We start from the raw sequence: 17,339 nt of genomic DNA on the forward strand, positions 1-17,339 counted from the left end.
CGGCTGAGGCAAGAGGATCATTTGAGGCCAGGAATTGGAGGTTCCAGTGAACTAAGATTACACTACTGCACTCCAGCCTGAGTGATGGAGTAAAACTCTGTTCCTAAAAAATAAATCAATAATGCCAATGTCATAAAAGTTAAAAAAAAAAAAAAAAAGAAAAAAGGTGGAAGAACAGTTTTGGATTAAAGGAGGCTACAAAAAATACCACCGAAATGCAGTATGTCAACAGGATTGGAAAAAAATTGCTATGTAGCACATTATTGAGATAAATAAGAAATCAGATATATGGGCTGAAGATTGGATAAAAATATGGTATCATAGTATCAATGTTAAATTTTCTAAACTTGATAACTGTGAAATGGCTATTCAGAAGTATATTCTCGTTCTTTGTAACACACACTGAAGTGTGACGGTGTGACATATGCAACCTACTCCAAAATGGTTCAGCAAAACAGTAACGTCTATGTCTATACAGATGGAACAATAAGGTAATGTGGCAAAATGTTAAACATTTGTAAACCTGGCTAAAAAGTATTCAAGGGTTATTTTTATTCCTCTAACAACCTTTTTTGTAACTACAAATCTCCTAGTTGTGGAATCCAGGTATGTAAATTTGAAAAAGATGTGTGTTTGAGTTTATGTACTCAGTTTAAGAATTATTACCTTAGGGCTCAGTGTAATACAGGCTGAATACCATTACTAAAGAGATAAATACTCAGCATCACAGTTTAAGAGTAGTAGGAAACCTACTATCAAAGAAAACATCAAAATATTTAGTAGGAATTATTTTTGCCATTTTTGATACGAATTTTCTATTTTAAAGGGCAGAGACATTCTTTTTTAATTTTTATTCTAACAAAGTAGAATAAAAAATCCCTTTAATTATTTCTTGTGTGTGGAGATTTAAGCCTTAGAATGAATTCTTGGCTCTGTCCCCTCCTTTTGTACATAATATTATGCATATACATTTATTTATATAATGTTTAATAATATAAACATTAAACAATACTATTTTGTGCTATAACCCATTAATATGTACTCTGTGCAAAGCACTCTTAAGTCTGTTATATATTATCTCATTTTAGTCCTCACAACAACCAATAGGTAGGTGTTATCATCCTAATTTTACAGCTAAGGAAACAGTGCTCCAGAGAGGTTAAGTAAATTTGCCTGAGAAGTCAAAGCCGGAAAAATGGAAGATTTAGGATTCAAACTCAGGTCTATCTAAGTCTAAAGCTTTTATTCTTAACCCACAAAGCATATTCCCAGAACTGCTGGAGCCCATGGATGACAAAGGCAATTTACCATCTGTTTCTTCATCACTGGTTCTCATCTCTTTTTACCCCTGTCACTGTTTATTACCTCCATCGCTGCTCCCAGCTGCAGCTGCTCTTTCAGGCTGCTGCTGTTCTTGTGGAAAGCACACAGGCTTTGATGTGAAAAAAGATCAGGATCAAATCACAACACGGAATCTGATTAGCCTATAATCTCTGATCCTCATTTTTCTCATTAGTAAAATAATGGATACTAATTCTTATTTCATGGGAGGTGAGGATAACATTTACGCAACTTAACCCATAGTTGGTAGTTCACAATAAAAGGTAGTGTTGTACTCATCCCTCTCACCCTCTTTAAATGATAACTATTATTTTGGTTCCTTCATTTCAAAGTACGTCTGATAATTGTGGATTTAATTACCTGAGTAGTCATAATCCTGGTCCTGAATTTCATTAATTTAGTATCTGTGAAATTTGGAGAGACGCCATTTACATAGCAAGGCCACAGTTCCAGCATGCACTAGTTTCAGTTAACATGGTACCACGCAAAATGATGACTGTAAGTACTAAAATAAGGAACTGACTCCACACAATAGGTTACATGAATAAACCCAGTATCAAACACAGTGGCTTGGCATATAAAGTGCTCAGAAAATATTTGTTGAATAAACAATTGGTAAACACTGATTTTTTAAAAAAGTGAATTAGATGAACCTTGACCTAAACCTTACACCTTTTACAAAAGTTAACTCAAAATGGACCATAGACTTAAACATAAAACATAAAACTATAAAAATTTTAGAATACATAGAAGGGGTCAGGCATGGTGGCTCACGCCTGTAATCCCAGCACTTTGGGAGGCCAAGGTGGGTGGATCACGAGGTCAGGAGATCGAGATCATCCTGGCTAACATGGTGAAACCCCATCTCTACGAAAAATACAAAAATTAGGGTGTGGTGGCGCGTGCCTGTAGTCCCAGCTACTCGGGAGGCTGAGGCAGGAGAATGGCGTGAATCTGGGAGGCGGAGCTTGCAGTGAGCCAAGATTGCACCACTACACTCCAGCCTGGGTGACAGAGCGAGACTGTCTCAAAAAAAAAAAAAAAAAAAAAAAAAAAGAAAGAAAAATACATGGAGGAAATCTTTGGGGTCTAAGGCTAGGCAAAGAATTATCAGACTTATATCAAAAGCATGATTATGAAAGTAAAAATTATCAAATGGAACTCATCAAAATAAAAAATTTTTGCTCTTTGAAAGTCTATATTTGGAAGATGAAAGCCTATAGACAGAGAGAAAATATTTGTAAACCACATATCTGATGGACTGGTATCTAGAATATATAAACAAGTCTCAAAACAACAGTAAACAAAAACCAAACAATCCAATACAAAAATGGGCAAAAGATATGAACACACATTTCAATGAAGAGGATAAACAAATGGCAAACAAGCACATGATAAGATGGTCAACATCAGAGAGGTGGGTGTGGTTATAAAAGCACAGTGTGAGAGATCCCTGTGGTGTTACAACTATGTACTATCTTGACTATGATGCTGGATATGTGAACTTGCACAGAACTTCATACACATACACATATGTATACTGAGTAAAAATAAAACTAGGGGAATATGAATAAGAAGGATTGTATCAATGGCAAAACCTGGTTTTGATAGTGTATTATTATAGTCCAAAACTATTACCAATCAGAGAAATTAGGTAAAGTGTACAAGGGATCACTCTATATTTCTTGAGACTTCATGTGCATCTACAATTATCTTTAAAAAATCATAGAAGGATGGAAAAAAAACCAAAAAAAGTTTTAAAAAGGACAGGAAACTGTACATTTAAAATAAATGAATTTTATGGTATGTATATGATGCCTTAATAAAGATGTTTTTTAAAAAGCAATTAGAAACTCTAATGAATGCTTTAAAGAGGGTGACCAAGGACATGGGAAGTCTAGCATCATTTCACAAATAATAACTATTTTATATTTTAAGAATCCAACTAATTGTGAAAAATTTACAACCTGTGAATCATCTCTCACTTCAGGTAAATTCAAATACATATAGATCAAAAGAAGATGGAATTAAGGGATACAAATCCTTAATGATACAAATCCTAAATGATGTTTTGACCACTTACATAGGATATATCAACAACAGAGCAAGGTACAATGCAAAAAGGATCGATACTTGTGTAACTCTTAGTCTGATAAAAAAAGACAATGTAAATATAAAATATATTAGTTAGAAAATTGGTATAATTGCTTATTTGAAAACAAAGTAATAAGCTATATGAATTAATTTGGATTGCTACAAATATTATATTTCTAGTATCTGTAGAAAAATGCTTCTACTTATTAAAATACATTAAAATCAGTAAATTTTATTTAGAATCTCCTAAATTCGTGTATGCCCTTGTTTCCATTAAAATAACAACATCAATATTAACAGTAATACTTACGCATTGACCAAATACTTATTTGACAGCCATTTTTTTTTTTTTTTGAATTGGAGTCTTGTTCTGTTGCCCAGGCTGGAATGCAGTGGCACAATCTCAGGTCACTGCAACCTCCGCCTCCGGGGTTCAAGCGATTCTCCTGCCTCAGTCTCTCGAGTAGCTGGGACTACAGGCACGCACCACCATGCCTAGCTAATTTTTGTATTTTTAGTAGAGACGGAGTTTCACTATGTTGGCCAGGCTGGTCTTGAACTCCTGACCATGTGATCCATCCAGCTCGGCCTCCCAAAGTGCTGGGATTACAGGCATGAGCCACCGTGCCTGGCTGACAAAGCCAATTTTTTAAAAATCTAAATGTATTTAGATCTTTCGGATTTTTGTTTTGTTTTGTTTTTTTGAGACGGAGTCTCCCTCTGTCAACAGGCTGGAGTGTAGTGGCGTGTAAATCTTTTGGTTTTTTAAAAATTAATTTGTCTACTTTCAGTTTTATTATGCTAATTTCAGCATAAATAAATAAAACTGAAATCTCTAAAGTGGGCTATATACTATAATGTCTGCTTTACAGTAATGTAGAAGTTTTTTGACACCACTACTGGGGAGGATGAATTTAAAGGTGGAGCTCCAATTACGCTGTAACTTGCTGTATGACCTTAGGTATTTCAAACAAGATTCCGACCTTTTGTTTCCTGTGAAATGGGAGAAATCATTCCTATCTATTTTACAGGGTGACTGTGAGCCTTAACTAAGAAAATGTATATAAAAGCATCTTTTAATTGGTAAAGCAGTACGTAGTTTCTGAAACAGCTATATTGTTCTGACATAATTTTGGATTTTTGTTTTTAAGAAGTAGTTTTAGTCTAAACGAGTCTTACAACAGCAAAAAAGAGCTTCCACTTAAAAGCAGTACAAACTATGGATTAACTACAAATAATTATACAGATTACACATTTATTAAAATTTATAAGAATAATAGTTTTCTATACTTTTTAACTTCTAGAAGATCGCGACCTTTCTAAAAGACATGGTATTTCTGACTATCATGTTTTGTTTCCTTTTTAAAATAGTAGCCTATTTCTAAAAAGACTAAAATACAAATTTTATTAATAGCTGTTGTACCTAATATAAAGTCTATCTGTAAAATATTAAGTAGCTTTAATCAAACTATCTCTATATAACAAGTTAAACACCAAATAAGGTAGTATTTATTAAGAAAAAGGTAACTACTGCTTTTAATAATTTCATGGCACTAAGCACTCAAATGGCACATGCTGTGTAGACAATAAATAATGAAGAATGGTTTATATACTATTTGAGCATATAAAATCTACACAGGAAAAGATGGCAAGAATAGAAAGGAGTCCGGAGGTCTCAAAAAAGCATTCTGCTTTAAGATCTTTTGTTTGAAGCAAACCAATTCCATAAAGCTTTTACTGAGGAAACGGTGTTAAATCATTGGTATGTAACGACTGACATATGAAAGCCTCATTTAAATACACATTATAAATGGTCATTTTTCTTCAGTATTTCTTAGTTATCTAAATACTGGAATTTATAAATAAATGTCCTGTCTCAGATGAAGGTTTAAAGTGTGTACTAAAATAGTTATCTCTAAAACACAAATTCTAAAGATAAGGAAATCCACCTATATGTTTTTAAAAATGTTCAATGCTTTTCAAGTAAAAAGTAGCAACTCTATTTTTGGTTACTTTAGGTTTTAAAAACCTTTAACCGATATCATGTAATATTATTCAATGGCATAGGAACATGGGAGAGTCTATGAGAAAATATGTTCTGAGACATTTTGAATCAAATCAGGAGACTAGCATTTATTTCTTCACTTCCAAAAGAATAGACCACCAAAGAAGTTTAGAACAGAGTGGGTAGAGAAATTTTTTAAAAAAGAAAAAAAACCTGATAACCAATCACATCCCTAAAATTTAAAGGCAACAAATGTAGAGAAATGAAGGAAGGGTAAGTCCACAAGGAGGTCTTTCTAAGGAGAAAAGGGAAATAGCTAAGTACTAAGAGGTCACAAGGTACATTAAACACATAAAAAGCCCCCACTCATTAAATTTAAAGATCTGGTCCTGCAAGAGCAGTTTTTGTTACTAAAAGGCATACCATTTGCAGGGTTTTTTTAATTCAAAAAGATTTACAATATTACTTTGTTTCCTGAAGGTTTTTTTCCTGTTCTTTAATTTTATTCTATAATAAGTGTTACGAAAATGGCAACTAAACAAATGTAAATATTAAGATGTGTTATTTAAATGCAACCAAAAATCTAAGAATTTTAGGCTTATTCAATTTCTTTGGTTTGTTTTTCAAGAAATGTTCCATTGTCCAATTATTTGAAATTTTAAATAAAATAAATGTATCATACTTCTCACTAGCATTATTTTTAATTATATGGCTCTTACTTAATTGCATTACTATTTACTCCACGTGCCTATAATCAGCTGTAGTCATGGTAGCATAGCATATCCTAACCCACCTTCTCAGTATACACACACTCGCCTGCCCACTAACCACAAAGGCCATTGCTATGAGTGCTATGGAATTAAAAAACAAAATAAAAGTCATAATTCTCACTGAGTTGCTTTTATACAAATAAAACAAGGTATTAAATTAAATGAATATTGAAGGCAGCCAGAAATAGGGGGAAGGTGATAAATGAGATGAGAAAACATTTAATAGTGAAAAGAGACATATGGAAAGAAAACATGAATTTGACTCAGTCTCCTTCCTTAGCTAGTAGTGAGCATCAGGCAAGTCACTAAAATTTTGAAGTCTCAGTTTCCTCTCCTGTAAAATAAGGGTTTTGAAACTGGTGTTCCCTAAGATCTTTTTTAGCTATAAAATTCCATGGTTCTGAGAGTAATTAGACAAGAAAAAAAGTAAAAGACATCCAAATTGGAAAGAAAGCAGTAAAATCTTTTATAGTTACCCTAAGGATTCTACCAAAAACTTAGAACTAATAAATATGTTCAGCAAAGTAGAAAGATACAAAGTCAAAATGCAGAAATAAGTTGTACTTCTTTACACTTACAATGAACAATCTGAAAAGCAAATTAAGAAAATAATACCAATTACAATAGCAACAAAAAGAATAAAATACTTAGGAATTAACCAAGTAGGTAAAAGTCTTCTGGAATGAAAGCTACAAAACACTAGTGAAAGAAGTGAAAGAAGACAAATAAACGGAAGCACATCCTGTGATTACAGATTGGAAGATTTATTATTATTAAGATGGTAATACCACCCAAAGTTATCTATAGATTCAATGTAGTTCCTGCCAAAATTCTAATGATGTTTTTTGCATTAATAGAAAAAAAAATTTAAAATCCACATGGAATCTCAAGGGACTTCTAATAGTCAAACCAAACTTGAAAAAGAAAAACAAAGCTGGAAGACACACTTTCCGATTTCAAAACTTATTACAAAGCTACAGTAACCAAAACAGTATGGTATTGGCATAAAAACAGACATACAGACCAATGAAATAGAACACAGAATCCAGAAATAAACCATCACATATACGGTCAAAAGATTTTTGACTAGGGTGTCAAGATGATTTAATGGGGGAAAGGACAATCTTTTCAACAAATGGTGCCGAGAAACATATCCACATTTGAAAGAATGAGGTTGGAACCTTACCCAACACTATCTATGAAAATAAACTCAAAATGGATCAAAGACTTAAATGTAAGACATAAAGATATAACACTCTTGGAAATAAAAACAGGGCAAAAGGCTTACAGCACTGAATTTGGCAATGATTTTGAAATGCACAAGTTGGAAATAGACCAACTGAACATCATGAAAACTAAAAATTGTGCATCAAAAGACAGTATTAATACAGTAAAAAGGCAACTCACCGAATGAGAGAAAATATTTTAAAATCATGTATCTGATAAAATCTAATATCTATAATTTACAGATAACTCATAACTCAACAATAACAAAAACATGATTCAAAAATGGATAAAGGACTTGAAAAGACATTTTTCCAAAGAAAATATACAAACGTCCAATAAGCACAGGAAAATACACTCAAAATCACTAATCATTAGCGAAATACAAATCAAAAGTACAATAAGATACTACCTTATATCCATTAAGATAGTTACTATAAAAAAAAAATAAGTGTTGGCAAGGATGTGGAGAAATGGGAACCCTTATGTATTGTTAATGTGAATGTAATACGTATGCTACAGCCTCTGCGGAAACAATATGGAGCTTTCTAAAAAAAAAAAAATTAAAAACAGAATTACCATGTGATCTAGCAATTCCACTTTCAGGTATATATCCAAAAGAATCGAAAGCAGGGTCTGGAAAAGATATTTGTACACCCATATTCATAGCAGCATTATTCACAACAGCTAAAACATGGAAGCAACCCAGATGTCCATTAATAGATGAATGGATAAGCAAAATGTGGCCGACACATATAAGGGAATGTTATGTAACCTTAAAAAGAAAAGAAATTCTGGCATACCCTACAACAGAGATGAACCTTGAGGACATTATGCCAAGTTAAATAAGCCAGTCAAAAAAAGTCAAATACTGGATATTCCCATATATATAAGGTTTTGGTTCTTTACCACTTTCCAGTAATATGAATACAAACATTTCCGTTTTCCAAAACCAGAAATCAAAGGTAGAATGATGATTGCTAGGGCCTGGGAATGGGGGAGGGGAATTATTGTTTAATAGGTATAGAGTTTCAGTTTTACAAAAAGAGTATGGTGGCACAACATTATCAACGTAATTAATACCATTGAACTGTATACTTCCGCTGGTTAAGATGGTAAATTTTACGTTATGTATATATTACTATAATTTAAAAATTGGAAAAAACAATTATGTGATCCTGTGAAAATAAAATGATGGTGGCACAACATTATCAACGTAATTAACACCATTAAACTGCACACTTAGACTGGTTAAGATGGTAAATTTCATGTTACGTATATTTTACTACCATTTAAAAATTGGAAAAAACAATTCTGTGACCCTGTAAAATAAAGTGAGGGGGAAAAACTCTGAAAATAAATAAATAAAAGAAGAGATGATTGTGTGTATGTGTGTGTATTTAACATCTGTCCTTTCCATCTCTTTTTTCCCTATATTCATGACTTCCACAAATCGCTACTCCACATAAGGTCTCTCCATGCATGGCTTACTTGCTAAAATCTGGTTCCTTAATTCAAATAGCTTATGAATCTTATGCAATCTATTCTTGAAAAATACACTAACTGCTGACTACAGAGTTAAACTCCCTAAAGCTATTGCCTAAACTCCAAACCACAAATATTTTTATCTCTATATTGCTGTAAAGTACTTGCCCCAGACTCAGCACAGTGGCTCACACCTGATTCCAGAACCTTGGGAGGCTGTGAAAGGAGGATCGCTTGAGATCAGGACTTCAAGACCAGCCTGGGCAGCACAGTCAGACAAAAATTTTAAAAAATTAACCACACGTGATGGCGTGTGCCTGTGGTCCCAGGTACTCTGAAGGCTGATGTGGGAGGGAGAATTGCTTGAACCTGGAAGGTCAAGGCTGCAGTGAGTCTTGTTCACACCACTGCACTCCATCCTAGGCAACAGAATAAAAATCTGTCTCAAAAAAAGTACTTGCCCCAAATACGATATAAATTTATTCAAGTCAGCCAAAAATGTTTCAGTTTATTAGAGAGCTATGTCAAGAAATTTGTCAGAAAAACAAAACAATGAGAGCAAAACGAAAAAGAAATAGTGAACATAAATGTCCAGAAATAGATGTATTTCATTTAAATTGCTTAAAAAATTATTTAAGTAAAATAATTCAAGAAAAAGAAACACAATTTAAATGCATAATTCTTAGACTTTAGTATTAATGATTTTGATGCATTATCATGGGTCAGTCAATGGAATAGTGTCAGTTTCCAAATTTGAATCAAAATGAGGAAAAAATTAGTGGCACAAGAGCAGTTGGTTAAACAATAAACCACAAAGTTACAAATTTGAATGACTAATTTCAACACTCTGTGATTAAAGATTTGGTAATTCAATGTTTTTATATTGTAAAATGAGGAAAATATCTTTTAACCCAGCAACAGTAAACACACATTCCCCATTAAAGTGGTCATATGTAATAAATTATAATCATTTTGTATTATCTAGAAGTTATAATATTTTGTGGATGGAAGTATTTCAATTGATCCAAGGGCCCCAAGTAATATTAGTTAATTTGCTCTAACTTATTATTAAATGAAGTTACAAATGCACCCTGATTCCTGACGTACAGAAACGGATAATATTTGTTGTTTTAAGCTGGGGTAAATTTGAGGGTAATTTGTTATCCAGCAAGACAACTAATGAAGTACCTCATCAGACATATTGTCAGGTTAACTGGCTAAAGATGAATTTCTGATAAAATATGAAAAAAAATATTAAAACTTATCTATTCTTTTTTCTGAAACCTACTCTATTTCGTATATCATTTTCGTGAAGGGTAGAGTTGAAGAGTGTGTAGAGCTCCTACCTCAGAAATATATTACTTCAAACATTAAAAGAAGGAAAAGGAAAGCTGAAATAGAAAACATAAATTGTCTTCACTTTGCAGTAATAAAAATCATGATATAGTCATTTGGGGATATACACCTAGGACCCTTGAAAATGAATATTTTACTTGTAAAACAAGTAGAATCAATTATTCTATTTGTAAATTCATACAGAACCTAAAAATAAAAGTAAAAAAATTAAATGACCGAGGAATGGGATCAATTTATGTAATTTTGCCAAATAAATATTATTCGTTGAGAACCTACTAAGAGATTAGAACACAATTGCTGAGACTCAAACAAAAGCTTGTCAAGTTTTATATAACCAACGTTTGACTACTGCAGCAGCTAGCAATCCATCGTGATCCTAACTATACTTGTATTTGCATTCATTATTACTGGAAAGTAGTAAAGAACCAAAAACTGTGTCTAGGAGCCAAAATAACACTCGACCCGAAAACCAACACTTTGACCTGAAGAAAGTAACCCTTGTCATTTCTCAGGTTTATTTCACAACGACACTGGGTTACTACTTGGAGTCCTAAACCGAACTACACCCCAATGGCCTAGAAACAGAAGGAACACACCCAGTCCCGCCTCTTGACACTGATTCCTCACTTTAATGAGCCACCACCGCTGTCACTCAAGATGCTTTGCACTGTCATTGGTCCCAAACTCTTGCTGGTCGGCCAGTTTCGGCCAACTGGCAAGCACTGGTTGTCTTTATTTTCGAGAAAAGTGAAGGTGAACAGGGAAAGGGCAAGAGATCTGAAATATCTAGGTTGACTCCGGTACCTGAGCGACCTGCGATCTCCACCGCCGCCGCGACGAATCGGCCTCTGGGCGGGGTCTTTTAGCCAAAAAGAAAATGGCTCAGCCGGGAACTGGTGCCCAGGCCATGGAGAAGCCGGTTCAAACTTTACTTGTCCACACCGGTGGAGGTGACCGCAATGAGAATACCAGAAACAGCACTACGACCCTCAGAACTCAGGGCACCTCCAGCTGCAGGAGCCAGAACTGCCGACTGCCCTAGTTTTGACGTTTCCTATTGTTGCCGGAAGTGACGTTAGGCTCCAACTCTTAACGGAGACGCATTTTTATTTCCGTTGTTTACAATTCGCTATAGATTCCTTGTTCCTCACTTCGCAGCACGAGCCCCTCTGACCATCAAGATCAGAAAAACTTCTCAGCTGCAAGTTAGAATTGGACTGGCCATTGACAAGGCTCTCAGCAGAGTCGCTTTTCACAGGAGTCTTGACGAACGCGGTGTGGAATCTGCAGCGAGGAATCCTGAAGCGCAGAGAAGCCCGCAGCTTTGAAGGTCTTGCCGCGGTGCGTGGCGGGCAGGAACCCACAATTCCAGATACAAACGGTCTGCGCGAGAAGCGTGTCTGGGCGCAGGCGCCTGGCTGTAGCAACTCGTTGCGGGAGGCTGGACTCTGGTGACTGTCAATGGTTGCATACGCTCCCTCCTCCTGTCCCTGTCGTGCTGGGCCTTTGAAACCGGCTTCTTTGCTGGTGGCTGCTGGGTGAGCCCCGAGGAGACGGCAAGGCTGCGCCCTGTATTGGGCAGAGGTCGCCTCTCTCCGCCGCCCTTATGGAGACCCTGGGCGGGGACGAATGACTGGGTCCGCCTTTTCATTCTTTTAAATCAAGTGGCGGGAGGGGAGCCTTGCTTATATACCCAACTACTGTGAGCTTTTAGTCACAACGAAGTGGGAAGTATCCTGGCAGCTCATCCTATCAGAATTAGGTTGTGACTTAGAGTTGGAAAGTTACAGGGTTACTGATTCCTATTGGATCCTCTGGGGTGAGGATACATCCGGCTCCTGACTATAAGGAGGACAAGACAGCAGTTCGTGTTTTCCTTGTTTGCATTTTCCCAGCTTTTCAAATATTTCTCTACCTTTATTGAAGGCTACAGATTTTTCCCTCACTATAATAAGTTAGTCTTGAAATTGTTGCTCTCTTTTACTCTGGAATTATGGCGCTTTTTCCCCCCCAAATTATCTGCAAACCTTTTAATTTTGTATGTGAACACGGCAGTCCCATTGAACTCTTGTCTCTTACTCCTCCCCACTCCCACCCAGCGTTCTCAGTGCTTTGTCTTTCTGAGACCTCTCTCCTATCTCTTAGAGAATTATTTCCCTAGTATCTTTTGCAGTTTCATAAACTTTTTTTTCTCATCTTTTCTGTTTTTGATACGTGTTTTTAGATAATAATCGAGCGTTATGTGCTATGTCACAAACTCTTAGCCATTGACTATTAACTAAGTCAGTGTAGTTGCTACATTCTAAACAAAAATCACTCTGGTCCAGTGACATTCTATTGGGAGGCACTGTTTTAATGACCTCTTACAGCATTGAGATTGAGAGATGTTGAAAATCTTAAACTGCTAGAGTACACCATTTTCACAACCTCTCCCACAAGTTCAGTTGCGCAGATCTGACTCGTAGAAAGAAAAGAGCTTTATTATTGAATCTATGCTGCAAGCTGAGTGGTATCTCCTTTTTTCCTTCCTTTGATCAGTGCTGTAAGTTGAAAATGTTAAATTTTTAAAAGTATTTTTCATTAATGAAAGTAAGGTGTTAAAATGTACATAAGTAATAGATTGTCTTCTTTTAATGTCTTGTTTTTAGGGCGTTTGAATTTTATAATAGACTTAGTAAAATCCTTTAAGAGAATGTAGAGCAGTAGCTGTAATTTTATTCTGTAATAATCCCAATTTTAAATCCCTTTATTTTTCTGTCTCCTATCACTTACGTCCTTCACAAGCTCTACTTGTATTACTCTTCAAAATATTTATTCTGCTGGTACTGAAGAGAGACATACTTTGTTGTCAGAAATTTCATTACCAGAGGTAAAAATCATGTAAGAGACACTGAAATGTTTTCCAAGATGTCAGAAAAAGGAAAGGTGAGAAAATATCATAAGGTGTTGCATAAAACAAAATTACTTGCACTGGGAAAATGGAATATTCATCTGGAAGGACTAAAGGAAGTCTGGAAAGACATAGAATTTGCGTTAAAGTTACACGATGTCGTAATGAGAAGAAGGTATCCCTAGAAGAATTGTGTTAAAATAGATGGGTCTGGAACCTGAAAGAAGCTCAGACCTACTATATTGGCCAGTGGCAAAATCCAAGAATACATTTTTTGCAGTTAAGGGTAGTCCTCACTTCGTGTTTTTCAGGAAGGTCAAGGCTGATCTTGGGAAATCTCTTTTAGACTTCCATGTGTCCATCCACCCTCAGTCATCCTAAAGGATACTAAAGAGGATTTACCTTCTTGGCCAGTGTTTTGTATAATGTGATTTCAGGATGACTCTCTTTTTCTAGTTATCTCCCATTTGACAGTACCTAAAATTATCTCTGACTAAAAATGTAAATGTTTAATTGAAGTAATTGATTGGCTGAAAAAAGGTGACTAAAATGTGCATGCACAAGTCTATAAAAGTATATTCAATAAGCTCTTCCCTACCATGTTGATAAAGGAGAACTGACTAGAAACAGAAAGGTTCATAAAGAGAGGGAGCAGTTGCTCTACCCTGGGGAAATAGCTATGGAAATGAGTGGCTAGGGGCTTAAAGTAGGAAGCTTACTAAATTTAGGATTTTGTAAATTGCTAGCCTTTTTACCTGTCCTTGTTTAAAGATAGAGAAAAGGTATGTAAAGGGATGATTTGTATCCTGGACAGCTGGGGAATGCGAATTGAAGGAAAACACCCAGCTTCACTTGATTTATGAATTGTTCTGTTTTCATTTTATGTAATTACTTCATTTTAAAGGAGCTTCATTTTCAAAGGGTTCATTACTCAAGGTATTGTTATGTATTACTTTTCTTCTATGAAGTGTCCATGGACAGTTGTGGTAGATGTTTTTATGTAACTTATTGAGTTTCACCTTACTGGCTGACTAGACTTTTATAGTTCAGAAGCCTATCTCCTTCTAGCAAAGCTTCTTAATCCTTTATATACCTACTTATGACTCTTCTTTGGGAAAAATCTCCTTTGAAAATCTAATGAAAGCCCCACTCCATGCAAGAAATTTAGTCATTTAGAAATAAATTCCATGCTATTACTTTTGAGGTAGTTTTTTAAAAAAATGAATCATTTTGTTTAAAGTCTCAGTTCGTTCAAATCTTTTGGTTCACGTATATGTTTTTCTGTTGTGTACATTCTTCAGAGTCATGTTCCTGTTTCATAGGCCCTATGTATGTCAGCTTTTACTAGGTATCGTCAATAAGTTTTCCAAAATAATTGTACCAATTTACTCTTTCTGTGAAAGGCATAGATATTTTGAATTTCTTGCCTTTTTTTCCCCTGTTCACCTTTTCTACTTGGCCAGCCAGCAGTTTGGGACCGATGACTGCAAAACATCTTGAGTGACAATGGTGGTTGCTTATTAAAGTGAAGAATCAGCATCAAGAGTGGGAATGAGTGTATTCCTTCTGTTTCTAGGCCATTGGGATATAGGTCGTTTTGGGATCCCAGGTAGTAACCCAGCTCATTCTGAAATAAAGCTGAGAAATGACAAGGGTGAGTGTTGCTTTTCAGGTAGAGTGCTATTTTGGTCCCTAGGCACAGATTTTGGTTCTTTATTATGATAAGTACGAAGAAGGAAAAGAACTGGGTCTATTAGAGAAAATTAATGGGGGGGATTAATTAGTTTGGGATCTAAGACTTATTTGAGGTTGTGACATTTAAGCAGGATGCCGAGGGGTATTAGCCAGATGGAGAATGGGAGAGGGAAGGAGTTGCTCTGTATCTCTTCAAGCTTGAAGAAATGGCATGTGCAAAGGTTTTGAAGAGCCTGAGATATCACCAAACATCCTTGTCTAGGTCCAGGAAATTTATCCCAGATACCATTTCTGTTATTTGTTGCTTTCCATAATATTTTAAGTTAACTAAATCACACACATTCTATTTTTCATCATTACTTGGTAAATGGAATGTTTTGATTTTCCCTTCTGGTTATGATTTACATGTATTAACTTATTAATACACGAAGATCAAAAAGTGATGAAAATTGTTCGAAAGATGCAGTTTATTAAATGATAATTATTTCATGCTGACAATATGTTTTCATCAGGTGTTTTACAGTAATTTAACCTTTTTGTTTCTATAATTTCATGGTAAGGAAGAAGATGAAATGAATTAGGTAGAGCTGGTAACACCAGGTATAGATAAGAATGTAGTATTTAAAGGTAATTTCTGAAATTCTCTTCTTAAATCTGCTAACTGAAGGACAAAATTCTGTGTGAGAAGGGAAAACTTTGGGTGAAAAGTGAAAACTTGAATTTTGTAGTCCAGGCCCTTAAGTAGATAACACACTCAGAAGGGGAAAATTTGGGGTGCTTTATATACAAAGGGACTATTATTAGAGGTGTGTGTGCAGGGATCTGGCGCTGCTTCATTTTTTAACCTGTTTATTGAGATCTGATTGACATACAGAAAGCTATAGACATTTATTGTATACAATTTCTGTTTGGAGATAAGTAGATATGGTGAAACCATCCAACCATTATTAGTACAAGAAATCAATGCCAACACCTTGAAAAGTTTCCTTCTACCCATCTTTTTTTCACCTTTTGTGATAAGAGCACTTAACATTAGATCTAACTTCTTAGCAAAATTTTAAGAATGCAATATTGCTAATCGCAGACACTGGGTTGTACCTCCAGATCTTATTTATTTTGCATAACTGAAGCTTTGTACCCTTTGAACAACAGCTCCCCATTTTGTTCTCCCCATTTTGTTCTCCCCAAATTCCCTTACAAACACCATTCTATTCTCTGCTTGTATTTGACTATTTTAGATTTCACATATATTGAGATAATACAATATTTGTCTTTTTGTGTTTAGCTTATTTCACTTAGCACAATGTCCTTCACGTTCATCCATGTTGTTGCAAATGGAAGGATTTCCTTCTTTTTTAAAGCCAAATTTGTTTATTCTCACATTTTTGTTGGGGTCCCTAAGGTTTTCTACATACAAGATCATGTCATCTGCAAACATGTAAATCATTTTACTTCTTCTCTTTTGATTTGGATGTTTTTAATTTCTTTTTGTTACCTAGTTATTCTGGCTAGGACTTAAAATACTACACTGAATAGGAGAGGCTAAAGTAGCCTCTCCTTGCCTTGTTCCTGATCTTATGGGGAAAGCTTTCAGTTTTTTACCTTTAAGTATGTTAGCTGTGGGCCTCTCATAAATGGACTTTATTTTGTTCTTTCTTTACCTAATTTGCTATAAGGTTCTTCCATACCGAATTTATTGAAAGTTTTTATCATGAGAGAGTATCTAATTTTGTCAAGTGCTTTTTCTGCATCTGTGGAGATGCCCATGTGAGTTTTATCCTTCATTCTATTAATGCAGTATATCACATTGGTTGGTTGTCATGTGTTGAACCATCCTTGTATCACAAAGAAAAATCCTACTTGGTCATGGTCTATGATTCTTTTAGTGTGCTGTTGTGTTTGGTTTGCTAACATTTTGTTGAGGATTTTTGCATCTATCTTCATCAAATATATTAGACTGTAGTTTTCTTGTAGTTTCTTTATCTGGCTTTGGTGTCAGGGTGATGCAAGCCTCAGAAGGTCTTGGAAGTGTTCCCTCTTCTTTTTTTTTAAAGATATATTTAAGAAGGTTTTGTATTAATTTTTCTTTAAATGTTTGCTAGAATGTGTCTGGCTCTTGGCTTTTCTTTGTGGGAATTTTTGATTATTCCTTCAATCTCCTTTTTTGTTATTGTCTATTCAGGCATTCTATTTCTTCTTGATTCAGTCTTGGTAAGTTATAGTTTTCTAGGAATTTATCTTTTTTTTTTTTTTTTAGATTGTCCAGTTTGATGGCATGTAATTGTTCATAATAGTCCCTTATGATACTTTTTGTATCTGTGGGATTAGTTGTCTCCTCTTTGATTTCTGCTTTTATTTGAGTCTTCTATTTTTAAAGTCTAGCCAAAGATTTGCTGATTTAGTTTGTCTTTTCAAAAGAGGAACTTTTAGTTTTGTCAATTTTTAAAATTGTTTTTCAATTTTCTATTTCATTTATTTC

At 34.9% G+C, this 17,339-nt stretch overlaps 2 protein-coding genes across 20 annotated transcripts in view; one reads left to right on the forward strand and one right to left on the reverse strand.

The window, feature by feature from the left end:
* The window catches only part of FBXO8 (F-box protein 8), a 55,479-nt gene extending 44,068 nt beyond the window's left edge, over positions 1–11,411 (reverse strand). The window contains exons 1-2 of one of the 3 annotated variants that reach the window (XM_078001605.1): positions 11,080–11,345; positions 8,014–8,070 (exon numbers count right to left, since the gene is read on the reverse strand). The gene's annotated coding sequence lies outside the window, so the exon portion shown is untranslated. 3 annotated transcript variants of the gene reach the window in all.
* Positions 11,412–11,576: 165 nt separating this feature from the next.
* Positions 11,577–17,339, forward strand: part of CEP44 (centrosomal protein 44) — a 43,213-nt gene continuing 37,450 nt past the window's right edge. For 6 of the 17 annotated variants that reach the window (XM_078002725.1, XM_078002728.1, XM_078002729.1 and 3 more), the window contains exon 1: positions 11,577–11,813. The gene's annotated coding sequence lies outside the window, so the exon portion shown is untranslated. Of the gene's footprint in view, positions 11,913–14,741; positions 14,820–17,339 lie in introns of all 17 variants that reach the window. The other 11 variants (XM_078002727.1, XM_078002726.1, XM_015139534.3 and 8 more) reach the window with 4 other exon arrangements.

Source organism: Macaca mulatta, chromosome 5 (genome assembly GCF_049350105.2).
Source record: "Macaca mulatta isolate MMU2019108-1 chromosome 5, T2T-MMU8v2.0, whole genome shotgun sequence".
In the NCBI taxonomy this organism is placed as follows: Eukaryota; Metazoa; Chordata; class Mammalia; order Primates; family Cercopithecidae; genus Macaca; species Macaca mulatta.